The sequence below is a fragment of the Canis lupus genome, chromosome 38, assembly GCF_011100685.1.
Source record: "Canis lupus familiaris isolate Mischka breed German Shepherd chromosome 38, alternate assembly UU_Cfam_GSD_1.0, whole genome shotgun sequence".
NCBI lineage: Eukaryota > Metazoa > Chordata > Mammalia > Carnivora > Canidae > Canis > Canis lupus.
This window is the reverse complement of record NC_049259.1, coordinates 16073243-16085866: the sequence shown is the minus strand read 5'-3', so window position 1 is coordinate 16085866 and position 12624 is coordinate 16073243. Positions and strand designations below refer to the sequence as shown.

Here is a 12624-nt window from a genome sequence, read left to right as displayed (position 1 = left end):
TTAACATACAGAAATCCCTTCAGAGACTTCCATTCTCTTTACTCCCCCAGCTTAAACATATATAATCAGTCCCACCTCACAATCACAGTGCATCTCCTTCTGCCCATGGGTCCTGCCCCTGTGCTATCATAAAGGCCCCTTTTTGCACCATAAAACATCTCAATAATTCTTTCTTGATCATTACGCTCAGCAACCCCACATCATTAGGACTATTAATGAGAAAATCCTAAAAGCCCATAAGGACACAGAAGAGAAGTGTCAAAATCAACCCCTCTTCTCTTCCCCTTTATCCATTTCCCAACACTAGTTACCAAGGGATTAAGGTTAACAACAAGAATATTTTCGTCAATCATCAAACGTATTATGCACATACTCTATGATTAAACCGTAGAGCAGAAATTTTAAAACATATTGCAGGGGATCCCTGGGTGGCGCAGCGGTTTGGCGCCGGCCTTTGGCCCAGGGAGCGATCCTGGAGACCCGGGATCGAATCCCACGTCGGGCTCCCGGTGCATGGAGCCTGCTTCTCCCTCTGCCTGTGTCTCTGCCTCTCTCTCTCTCTCTCTCTGTGACTATCATAAATAAATTTAAAAAAAAAAACATATTGCAGCAAACATTATGTGACTTCCATGAGGTAGATGCTTTTCCAAGAATTATTATCTCTCTGAGTTCTGGTGAAACTCATGGGAGATTTTATAAACCTTAATTTATAAACAAGATTCTACTAAAGTAAAACAAGTAGAAATTCCTTGGCTGTCCTTTGTAGAACAAAAAACCAAAACAAAACAAAACAAAAAGAAAACAACAAAAACCAAAATTCAACCAAGTAAATTTTAACATCTAATTGGCTTTATTGTTAAAACTTAAAAAAAACCCTCTAATTGGCTCTATTGAGCAATTCATGAATTGGGTAGCATCCCATCTAGCAAGTTAGCAGGCAGTGGTCTGAGGAGCTGTATAAAATGGAAAGATTTTATTTTTGTTCTTTACTTCCAAATTTTTATTTAAATTCTAGTTAGTTAACATGTAGTGTAATATTGGTCTTAGGAGTAGAATTTAATGATCCCTCACTTATATTTAACACCCAGTGCTCATCACATCAAGTGCCCTCCCTAATACCCATCACCCATCTAGCCCACTCCCAGGCCCACCTCCCACCATCAAGCCTCCATTTGTTTCCTGTAAGTAAGAGTCTTTGGCAATAGTCGGTTGAGCATCCAACCTTTGGTTTCAGCTCAGGTCATGATCTCAGGGCCATAGGATCAAGCCCCGATCGGGCTCCATGCTCAGCAGGGAGTCACTTGAGATTCTTTCTCTCCCTCTGCCCATCCTTTCCCTCTCTCTCTCTCTCTCTCTGTCTGTCTGTCTCTCTCAAAAATAAGTAAATAAATCTTTTAAAAAATGTTTTTAAAAAATCTCATGGTTTGCCTTTCTCTCTCTCTCCTTTTCTTTCCCCCCTCCCACACATTCATTTGTTCTGTTTCCTAAATTACACATATGAGTGAAATAATAGGATATTTGCCTTTCTCTGACTAATTTTGCTTAGCACAATACCCTCTAGTTCCATCTACATCGATGCAAATGGCAAGATTTCATTCCTTTTGATGGCCGAGTACCATTCCACTATATATGCGTACCACATCCGAAACGGAATCCCAGAGGTGGGACAAGGAGTTACATTAGTGAAGGTTTACCCCAGGCAGCCTCTCTTTCCCATGAGGAAGGTGCAGGGGGTCTTACCATGCAGATTACTTTGTCTTCCTTTGGGGGGGGATGGAGAGGATCCTTAAATTTCTGGGGAAGGTTGAAACTGCAGTTAGGTTGGGTAGTAAACCCTGGTTTGGTGACTTGGCCCAAGCGATGCCATTTGGGGGCCTGTCGTATTCTTTTTAACGATTTCCCCCCTTTGATCAGATTCTCCACATAATGGAGAGATGTGATCAAAATTGAAGGCACTGGAGCCACTTTCAGCTACACCCTGTGGTTCTCACAGCTTTTATGGATCCTCTGTGTGATATTCACAGGTTATGATGTTTTTTGCTGGTTCTCTGTGATATTCACAGGCCACAACCTCACACACCTTGTCAGCTGCTTCCTTCACTTCTCTGACATTCCAGGCTGGGGAGATCACCTGCTTGGTACTTAGCGGCTGCAAACAGGCACTGAAAGTTTTTCGAGAGGATACAATGCACCAGGGAGATGATTACGATAACTATAAGCAGGGTAATTCCCAATATTTGGGGTGAACTTCAGAGCCATGGTCCTGAGACCCACACCTATCAAAGACCCCACTGAAAGCATCACACCCTTTTAAGGCAAGTGGCTTGCTCAGTGACCTAACATGAAACCTAAGCGAGTAAATCTGGACATGGCAGGTGATGTTAACCACAGCATAGACATTTTGTTGCTCAGGTGCAAGAGCCAATTGTCACTTTGCAAGCTTCTGGCTTAAGATTGGGAAAAACCGACACGGAGGACCCAGTGACCCTCCAAGGGGAAGACAGGTACTGGTTCAGGGCTATCTGGCGTAAAGTCCACTTGGATAATCAGAATTAGATATGTGGGGTGGGGGTGGGGGACCAGAGCAGAAAAAGTGTTTCAGGTTCCCCTGGAAAGAAAAACACAACCAAGGAGGGAGGGTTAGGATTCTACCTCTGAACAGTCTCCTCAAGGCTTTCTGCACGTGGCGAGGCCTCTCGGCCTCTGTTTTCCTGTTTAAATAGTGGGGATATCTGTCTTGGGCTGTTCTGAGAATTAAATGCCTGTGATATTAAACACCTAGCAAAAAAAATAAAAAATAAAAAATAAAATAAACACCTAGCAGGGCAAGCATTTACTAAGGCAGCGCGTTACTCTTCTCTGCACAGCCCTGCTTCATGTGCGTGCACAGGAGGCTCCCGCCACACCCCCCGCCTGGAGGGCCTGGGACGTGCCCTTCAGCAGACCCCAGTGCCAGGAGACACCAGCAGGGAGAGTGCATACAGTGAGTCCCGGCCTGCCCCAGGAGGCCAAGGTCAGGGACTGGGGAGTCACGTGACCCCTGGGTTCCAGGGTAAAAATGACAACAACGTTGCAGGAAATGCCAAGGCTGCAGCAGAAAACCCCGGGGCCTGGCCTTGCACTTTGTATTTTCTGGCCCGGCAAAGAGGCATTGTAGAAATTCAACAAATAAACAGTCTTGGCCTTGAACTCAAAAGACTTTTGGCATTCTTAGGCTTCTCCCCCCAGCCGTGCCTTCCCCTTCCCCGTTGTTCAGGCCAGAATCCAAGGGAATCCTTTGATTCCTCTCTTCCCCTCCCTCCTTCTCTTTTCCTCTCATGGCCCAGGCAAGAGGCAGTGATGCCCACCCCAGGCCCACTCTGTCCCCACGGCAGCTCGGGGGGACTTTTCACTGTGGAGTGGACCCCAATGCCACTCCCTCACCCCAGACTAAGAACCCATCAGGAGTTTCCCCTTCATTTACCCTCATTGCCAACATCCATGGGAGCGGGCGCCACCGTGTTGGCCCCTAGCGTGCCATCCCAGCCCCGTGTCAGGCACAGAGTGAAGCTCAGGGAACCCCTGCTGGACAGCCACGGGTGACTGGGCCTGTGAAAGAAGGAAGAAACTGGGGGCACCTGGGGGGCTCAGTTGGTGAAGTGCCTGCCTGCAGCTCAGGTCATGATCAGTCCTGGGATCGAGTCCTGAGTCAGGCTCCCTGCTCCATGCAGAGCCTGCTTCTCCTGCTCCCCCTGCCCCTCCCCTCACCATTCATGCTCTCTCTCTGTCTCAAATAAATAAAATAAAATAAAAAAAGAGGAAGAAATTGATAAATGAAAGACACCATGCAGCCAGGCACCCTGCTCAGACTTCCTTAGATACAGCACAGGGGCAGCAAAGGTCCCAAGCAGAGACTCACACATGTGACCTCAGGCTGGTGGGGGAGCCCCAGGAATACCTCAGGGATCCTTGAGCTCATCACCCAGCTCACCACCCAGCTCATCACCCAGCAGAGCAGTGCCTGCAGCCTGGATGGTCTGGGTCTCTGTCCCGCCCCCGGGCAGTCTGGGTCTCTGCACCCCCTTCCCCCCAGGGTGATCTGGGCCTCTGTCCCCCACCCCAGGCAGTCTGGGCCTCTATCCCCCCCCCAGGCGGTCTGGGTCTCTGTCCCCCCACCCCAGGCGGTCTGGGTCTCTGTCCGCCCCCCCCAGGCGGTCTGGGTCTCTGCCCCCCCACCCCAGGCGGTCTGGGTCTCTGTCCCCCACCCCAGGCAGTCTGGGCCTCTATCCCCCACCCCAGGTGGTCTGGGTCTCTATCCCCCTTTCCCCCCAGGGAGATCTGGGCCTCTGTCCCCCCCTGGGTGATCTGGGTCTCTGTCCCCACCTCCCCCTGGGCAGTCTGGGCCTCTGTCCCCGCCCTGGCTGTCTGGGCCTCCGTCTGCTCATCAGCAAAGGTTCACTGAGCTCCTGCTATGTAACTGGCACCGGGCGAGGCACTAGGGTGACCCTGCGAACCACAGTCCTGTGGCCGCGGAGCCTACCTCCCGGGGGTGGGGGGCCTCAGCCAGCAGGTGCCCAGAACTACAGAGTGGCCGGCAGGGTCCGGGCCAGGAGGGAGTCCCGTCCTCCCACGGTGGGCGGGGGGGGTTCCTCACCTCCCCTGCGACAGCCTCCTCATCCGGGAAGGGGGCTGATGACAGCCCCTCACTGGCCCTCGTGGTCGGCAGCCTCAGTGGCGCCTCACTCGGTCCGAGTGACAGCGTGTCATCACCAGGCCCCAGGCCCGGGCTGCAGGAAGGCCTGACCCCCCACGTGCCGCCCCTCTCCCCCTGCGCCCCGCCGGCCCGCTGCTCCTCATCCAGGCCAGGCCGCACTCGGGCCAAACTCCATTCACTTCTAGATCATTCCTGGGAGGCCCCGCGCCCAGACCCCCCGAGCTGCCTGATCGGTGTCCCCGCTCCCTGCCACCCGCACGCACTCCATACCCTGCGCACCAGGGGCAGCCGAGCGCGGCAGCAGCCTCCTTCCAAGTGGCCAGTGCTGGGCAACAGTCGCCCAGGGAGGCCTCGTTAGGAGCTTTCTTCCTTGGTCCCCAGCAGGCCTGTCAGGTCGTCGGGCTCACACGCGCTCCAGGGATGTATGTTTTGTGATTTTTTTGTTGGACATAAAACAATAAATAGGGGCCAGCTTTGCTCTAGACACACCACAAAGATTCCTATAAAGATTCAGGCGGGGGCGCCCGGGTGGCTCAGCGGTTGAGCATCTGCCTTCGGCTCAGGGCGTGATCCCGGGGTCCCGGGATCGAGTCCCGCATCGGGCTCCCTGCATGGAGTCTGTGTCTCCCTCTGCCTGTGTCTCTGCCTCTCTCTGTGTGTCTCTCATGAATAAATAAATAAAATCTTTTTAAAAAAAAGATTCATGCTGTTTCCTTTCTTTTCTTCCTTCTTTTTCTGCCCCTCACATATCCAGCACCCACTATGCGCAGACATCAGGCTGGGGAGTCACAGCATGGGGAGTCACGCGTGTTAACAACCCATTCTCATGCTCTCCCAGAGCAGAATTAAATGGAGGCTAAGACACAGGACCTGCAGGATGTTGCTGAGATCAGGGAAAGTCTCCTGGAGGAGGAGGCCTTGCGCTGAGAAGCAAGATTCCAAGGACAGGGCTGGGTGGTTGACAGAAGGCCTGGGGCAAAGGCCAGGCCTCGGCCTCTGCTAGTGGGGAAGCCAAGTCACGAGGGAGGCAGGACAGAGGGTGTGGTGGGGTTGGGGAAAGCACCAGCAGTGCCAGAAAACAACTTGATCCCTCTTCTTGACCTGGGACACAGGCTGCTGGGGAAGCGATTCCTATTGTTTCTGTTTCCTTCTGGGGGAGGGGGGCGTGCAGAGGAGCCGGCAGGCAGGCCGATTGTCAGAGTGGCCTTGAGAGCTCCTTAGGAGGTCGAGAGGGAGGAAGAATAGGAAGGGGCTGGAGAAAGAAAAGATAAGCAAGATCAAAGTAAACGAGACAGGATTTTGTCAGAGGAAAGCTGCAAGAAAATCCCTCAGACTCAGGGCCCCAGAGCAGCGGGATCCTAATAACGCACACTGTCAGCCCCGGGTCCAGAGTGGTGAAGTGACTGGGTCAAAGCCACAGAGCCGATTGCCTTCTGGACTCTCTGTACAGTGCTCTGATTACTTCTGGGGCTGAGAGCAAGCGCAGAGGAAGACCCAGATCCCTTCTCCCTCCGAAGTTCTGTGTTAGCAGAGGGTGCCGCCCAGGTCCCAGCCAGGCAGGACATCCCCTGCCCAAGGGCCCAGGAAGACCTCGTGGCCCAGGACCTCCTGGCCTTGGAAGTCACAGCACTTCTCTGGCCAGCAGCAGCCCCCACCTCCAGGGCCCTGGACACCCGCGGCCAGGAGAACAGGCCGGGCCCTGCTTGTAGCAGAAACCGCCTCCTCTGCAAAGGCCGCAAGCGGGGGCTGCTGCCCTCTCCCCACCACCCCCTGGAGGCCCCTGGCCCGCCACACCACCACTCACTTTTCTCTTCCCTCTGGGCCTTTGCACATGTTCTCTCATCACCTGAAACCCTCCCTCCTTCCCACCCTCTCTTCCCCCTCTGCCGAGACAGCTCCCGCTCCTGGCGCAGGTCCCAGCTTTGAGGGTCCCTTACCTTCGGGGGAGCCTTCCCGAGATAGGGCCAGGGGCCGCCGCTGAGGGGCCGCTTGGTCTCCCGAGGCTTGCACTCCTCACACCGGATCAGCGTGGGCTGGAACTACGGAAATGAACAGAAGTTCCCTCAAGTGCAGACCTTACTTCTATTTTTTAATGATTTCCAGAAACAACGACCTACTGAGCTCGTTCTACGGGTTTTGCTATGGTAGGAATTCCTATCCTCCCCGAGGTGGGTATTATCACCCCCTCTTGTCAGATAGGCAAACTGTCCTTCAGAGAGGCTGAGCCTCCTGCCCAAGGCCACGCAGGGAGCGAGATGCGGACTCAGTGCGGTGGACACGCAGATGTGCTACTGCCCAGATCCGCCTTCCTGGGGGGATTCAGCCCCACCTGCTGCGGTGTCTGCAGAGGGCTTGTCAGCTCCGAGCACTTTATTTATTTATTTTTTAAAAATATTTTATTTATCTATGCATGAGAGACACAGAGAGAGAGAGAGGGGCAGAGGCACAGGCAGAGGGAGAAGCAGGCTCCATGCAGGGAGCCTGACGTGGGACTTGAACCCGGGGCTCCAGGATCAGGCCCTGGGCCGAAGGCCGCGCCAAACCGTCCAGCCACCAGGGCTGCCCCAGCTCCGAGCACCTTGAAGCCCCGCCTGAGCTCTGGAGAGGCACCTTGCGCAGAGGGCAGCCCACATCCACAGACGGGCCAGCGCTGGTACAGAGGCCTGGCCGTCCTGGGGCCGGGCCCCCACTGTGGCTCTGCATCTGCTGCCTGGTCCTGCCTCCTTCTCCTGGGGGGCTGATCCCACGGCGCCCCTGTCATGCGTGAGCCAGCTCCAAGCACCACGCCCGAGCTGGGTCTTTCCGCAGCGTCGGCGGAGTTGGGTCCAAGGCTGGGGTGACATCATCACAAAGCGGGTCCAGGATTCCAAGTCCAAAGACTTGCCTTCTGGGGCAGCACGCAGAGCAGAGCATAAGGCAAGTCACACAAGAAACGAGATAAAAGGGGTTCAGAAAGTTCAAGAACCCAACCTGAAGTCAGTCTGGGGGCTCGGTGGAGACCAGGCCTCGGTCCAGTCCGGGTCAGCTCCGGCCTCTTCCCGCATCTCGTGCTTGAGCAGGGAAGGTTCTGGGTTCTGTTCGCAGATCCCTGGGGCAGAGCCTTTGGCCGCAGCTGCCTTTTTGACCGAGGTCACGTCCGAAGAGCATGACGGTTTACTGCAAACGTGCTCCTCTTTGGGAGGGATTGGGGTCAATCTGGGCCTGGGTGTGTCGTCAGCTGGTGCTGGTGTCGCTCCCGTACCCTTTACTCCTTGTGTCACTGCTCGGCACAGGCCCCTGCTTGACATGAGTCACTCCATCTTGCTCTCTACAACCTCCTCACCGCCACCAGCATGTAAGCCTCCAGCCCGGGACAGTGTGACACCAGGACACACAGCCACAACCACCCCCTCCCAGTGGAGCAGCCGGGCCACCCAGCACGGTGCGGGCACACGGCAGGTGCACAGAGCTGATTTGCTGAATACGTGAGCAGAACACAAATGAGGAGGCTCCTTGGGTGATTGATGAAAGTGCATACTTGCTCTGCGGGGCCTCATGGTTGTTATTAGTGAATTTGCAGGGCCCCTGGCACCCTCCTGAGAGCCCTGAGCTGCATTCCCGGTGTGTGTCCTTGGAACACTGTGCCAAGGAGTTGACAGACTCCTGCACCTCCCCCCCAGGCCACAAATAAGACCAGTCTGGGTGTTGGGAAACAGCCAGCTGCAAACCTGATGGAGTTCAGGGTGAAAGTGCAGAGTCCTTCCCCACCTGGAAGGGCTGGGAAAGCCCGGGAGCTACAACAAACCTTTTCCGGCCACCTCCAGCCACCTGCCTGGGTCAGCTGCTCAGGAGCCCCTGCCCCCACGCCGGCTCTGCGGCAGCTCCTTTGTTCTAAGCAAAGGGAAGGTGGGGCTCTGCTCCCACCAGGTAGCTGGAAGGCATTCCGGCAGGTAAAGGAGGAGTTGAGGGGGAGAGAGAACTACTAAGAGTGGAGGCCGAGCAGGCTGTGTGCCCCCCACCCGCCCCTGTAGCAGGTTGGGGTGCGGGAACACCTGGCTGGGGAAGGGGAGTGTCCAAACAGACCAGGTGGGGCCACTGGCCGCTGACAAAATCCAGAGGCGGAGAGAGGAGCGCTGGTGAAACAAGAGAGGAATTTATTTCAGTGAGGCCACCCCAGGGAAGACAGTGGGCTAGCATTTTTTTTTAAGACTGTATTTATTTATCTGAGAGAGAGTATGGGGGGCGGAGAGGGGGCAGAGGGAGAAAGACTCCCCACTGAGCAGGAAGCCCAACGTGGGGCTCGATCCCAGGACCCAGGGATCACGATCTGAGCTGAAGGCAGGCGCTTCACCATCCTAGCAACCCAGGCGCCCCTCGACTAGCATTTCAGACTTTCCAAAAGACCAAAAATAGTTCTAGGTTTATGGAAGGAAAACGTGGGGCAGAGGTGGGTGCCCACGTGCAGGTAGGCAGTGAAGGTTACATCGTTGTCTGGGGGTGAATCCCGGGTGGGTGGGGTCTTGCTGGCTCAGGGCCGACCCTCTCCCTGCCAGTTGAGGGGACAGTTTGGGTTCCCATCAGGGGACGCTTTGCCCACAGGGTCTTGCTCCTGAGCCCAGACAAGCTGAAACCAGAACCGAACTAAATCAAAACGCAAGCAGCTGAAGCTCCTCTTGCATCCCCACCCCTGCTGGCCCCGGGTCTCCCCCCCCCACACACACCCAGGCACATGTCCCCCCAGGTCCAGTTCTGGGACAACTAGCTGACTTTCAACTGGGGGCAGAGACCATCCTAAGGACGCTAGTCAATTCCTGCACGCTCAGGTCTTAACATATTTGATCTTCTAAATAGGCCTCTGAAATAGACACTATTTCCTCTACTTTTTTTTTTTTTTTTTTAAGATTTTATTTATTTGGGAGAGAGAGCAGTTGGGGCAGAGGCAGAGGGAGAAGCAGACTAGACTCTCCACTGAGCAGGGAGCCCGATGCAGGACTCGATCCCAGGACCCCAGGGTCACGATGTGAGCCCAAGGCAGATGCTCAACCGACTGAGCCACCCAGGTGCCCCTACTCCCTCGACTCGACAAAAGAAAGCAAACCCTAAGATTCCAAGGGGCTGTGGAACTTGTCCGAGGTCACGGGGCTGGAGGACGGGAAGCCAGGTGGTCGGATGCCAGTGCCGTCATGCAGGGCGGCTTCCTGCTAGCCTGGGGGCTCAGGTACACGGGCCCTGGGCGCTGGGGGGAAACACGGTGGGAACAGCGACGATGGCTGCAGGAATCCCACGAAGGAAGTGTGGCATCAGACAGTAAATTCAACCACACTGACCTGGGGTCCCGGATCCCTTCCCCGGCCCAGCTGCATGTCCTGCCCTCGGTGTGGGGTGCTGAGATCAGGTGGGGGGCATCCTGATTGGGTGGGGGCTGGTGGCACAGGCGGTGGAGTGATTCACCCAATGCAGAATAAAAGAGAAGCTTGTGGGATACACCAAGGGATCAGAGGGCTCAGGTGGTGATCTTGGGGTCCTGGGATCGAGTCCCTCATCGGGCTCCCTGCATGGGGCCTGCTGCTCCCTCTGCCTGTGTCTCTGCCTCTCTCTGTGTCTCTCATGAATAAATAAATAAAATCTTAAAAATAATAAATAAAATAAATAAAATAAAATAAAATAAATAAAATAAAATAAAATAAAATAAAATAAAATAAAATAAAATAAGGAATAGACTAGAAGCAGTCTGTACATCCTGTGCCTTGGCTGTGGTAAAGCAGCAGCTAAGTAATCTCAGCATCTCAGACATCCATGGTATGACGGCTGGTGGCCCTGCTGAGACTTTCCCGGGGGGCTTCTAGCTCCCCGCCTGATCGTGTTAGGGGCTCAGGGGTGCATGTGGGCTGTGATTATGGTGCAAGGTCCCTCTCCCTCGTGGTCCCTCGGGGGTAACAGGCCCAGAGGGCAGCGAGCGGCAGCTGGAAGTGGCTGAAAGCACAGCCTGGGCCCTGGTGGCAGGGCCTCCGGGCCACAGGATTGATGAAGTTTTGGAATGAGGCGACGTCTGGTGGGGGGAGGTCCGGAGCCGACGACCAAGAAAGAATTCTTGAGACATTTTTGGTGCAAAGTGGTGGTTTTATTAAAGCCCCGGGGACAGGATCCCTGGGCAGGAAGAGCGGCTGCCTTGATGGGTGGCTGATTACACCCCTGGGAGCTGGGAGGGGTTTGAGGACTGAGAATAAGGATTCCTTATTCTCTAAGGAATTTTGGAAGCAAAGTTTCCAGGACCTTGAGGGGGTCCTAGCTATTGTTGGAAACAGGTCACTTATTACCGTCTAATAAAACCTGAGTCATGGGACACCTGGGTGGCTCAGTGGTTTTGCATCTGCCTTTGGTTCAGGGCCTGATCCTGGAGTCCGGGGATCAAGTCCCACGTCGGGCTCCCTGCATGGGGCCTGCTTCTCCCTCAGCCTGTGTCTCTGCCTCTCTCTCTCTCTCTCTGTGTCTCTCATGAATAAATAAATAAAATCCTTTTTTTTTTTTTTTTAAAGGAAAGGTGCTACTTGCTACTCCAGCAGTGATTCTAACCACCTCTTGTAGGAAGGGGAACAGACACGAATTGTTTCCCCCCATTTTGGGCGAAGAAAGCGGGTCTGCATGGAAGGGATCTGAGTGGAGTTAAAGAGCAAGTGAAAGGAGGGGCACGCTCTGACCCTGGTCTGTACTTTTGGCCTCATTTCTCTGTCAGCTTTGAGCCAGACGCACTTATTCAGGGCCTTGTCAACAGGTTATGCAAGTGAATCACCTGAAAACCGCCTGCAGCAAAACACAGCAGAGCCAGTCCTGGAGGTGTTGAATTCTGCCCCTAATTTGCGTCCTGGGTGGAGCTGTAGGGTGCAAGGTGCCGAGCACCCCCGAGCACCCCCGCGGGGAGATTGGGCCTGGCACATCCCCCCCACGCAACCAAATCTTTGTCCTGCCCTTCCCTGACCCCTCCCAGCCCTGCCCCTTCGTGGCTTTCATACCTACCAGGCTCTGGCACTGAGGCTTCTAGAAAATCTGAAGAGACCTCCTTTCCCCTTGGTTATGAAGTTCAGTGGGTGGAGTGGTTTGGCTCAAAAACTTGGCTCTTAAAAAAAAAAAAATCTCATGTATTATTTTTTCCCCACATTTACCCACGAGGGGTCAAGGGAGTTTGAGATTCCCCCCACCCTCAGGCTTTTAGCCAAACCACAGAATTTCTCAAATACAGCCGTCACACGGATGCTGAGGGCATTCCCCGCGCCCCCTATAACTCTATATAATTTGTATTAGAAAATACATTTACGGAGAGATCTATAAAGTTTTCAAAAACAGTTTGGGGATGATGGCATCACAGAGTTACATCGGTTTATCGGGGCTCCTGCAGAGTCAGGAGTGGAAAAAAAAAAGACATTGTGGGGGCAAACCCCATAGCAGCAGCAGCTCCCTGAAGCTGAACCTGCTGGGAGGGTTTCGCAGCCAAGCCCAGGAGGACGACGAGGTGCAGGCGGCCTGAGCTCTAGTCCTGCTTCTGGAGGCTTCCTGGTCCTCTGACCAAGTGCAGGTGCCGGGCAGAGGGGGACAGCGGGGGCGATTCCCAAGTGGCTGAAGACATCAAGGTCTCCCACGGGCTGCCTTGCTCTAGGCCCAACAGCAGGTGGACACAGGTGCCCCCCGCCCTGCGGGGAGGGGAGTCCAGAGGCTTCTCTTCACCTGCCTGGGCCATCGTGATTTATAATAAGAAGCACATAGTCGGTGTTGGTCCTTGATGCTGGCACAAGCTCCCAAAAAACCCCTTCGGAATTTCTAACTCCAGAGGAGAGCCAAGGTGTCTTGTTATGCTAACGAGGCAGGCCACCAGGTTGGCAGGAGAGGCCACCCTGTGATTAGAGGTTTGGAACTTCCCTCCTGGGAGGGCAGACAGACGGGATGGAGATTGAATTCTT

The 12624-nt window shown here is 54.4% G+C and overlaps 1 long non-coding RNA gene across 4 annotated transcripts in view; it reads right to left on the bottom strand.

Moving 5' to 3' along the window:
* The window catches only part of LOC119868048, a 29414-nt gene extending 16790 nt beyond the window's left edge, over window positions 1-12624 (bottom strand). The window contains exons 1-4 of one of the 4 annotated variants that reach the window (XR_005385723.1): window positions 11687-12624; window positions 6631-8805; window positions 3464-3588; window positions 1490-2608 (exon numbers count right to left, since the gene is read on the bottom strand). This is a non-coding gene — a long non-coding RNA (uncharacterized LOC119868048). Of the gene's footprint in view, window positions 1-1489; window positions 3589-6630; window positions 8806-11686 lie in introns of those variants that run through there. The other 3 variants (XR_005385725.1, XR_005385724.1, XR_005385722.1) reach the window with 3 other exon arrangements.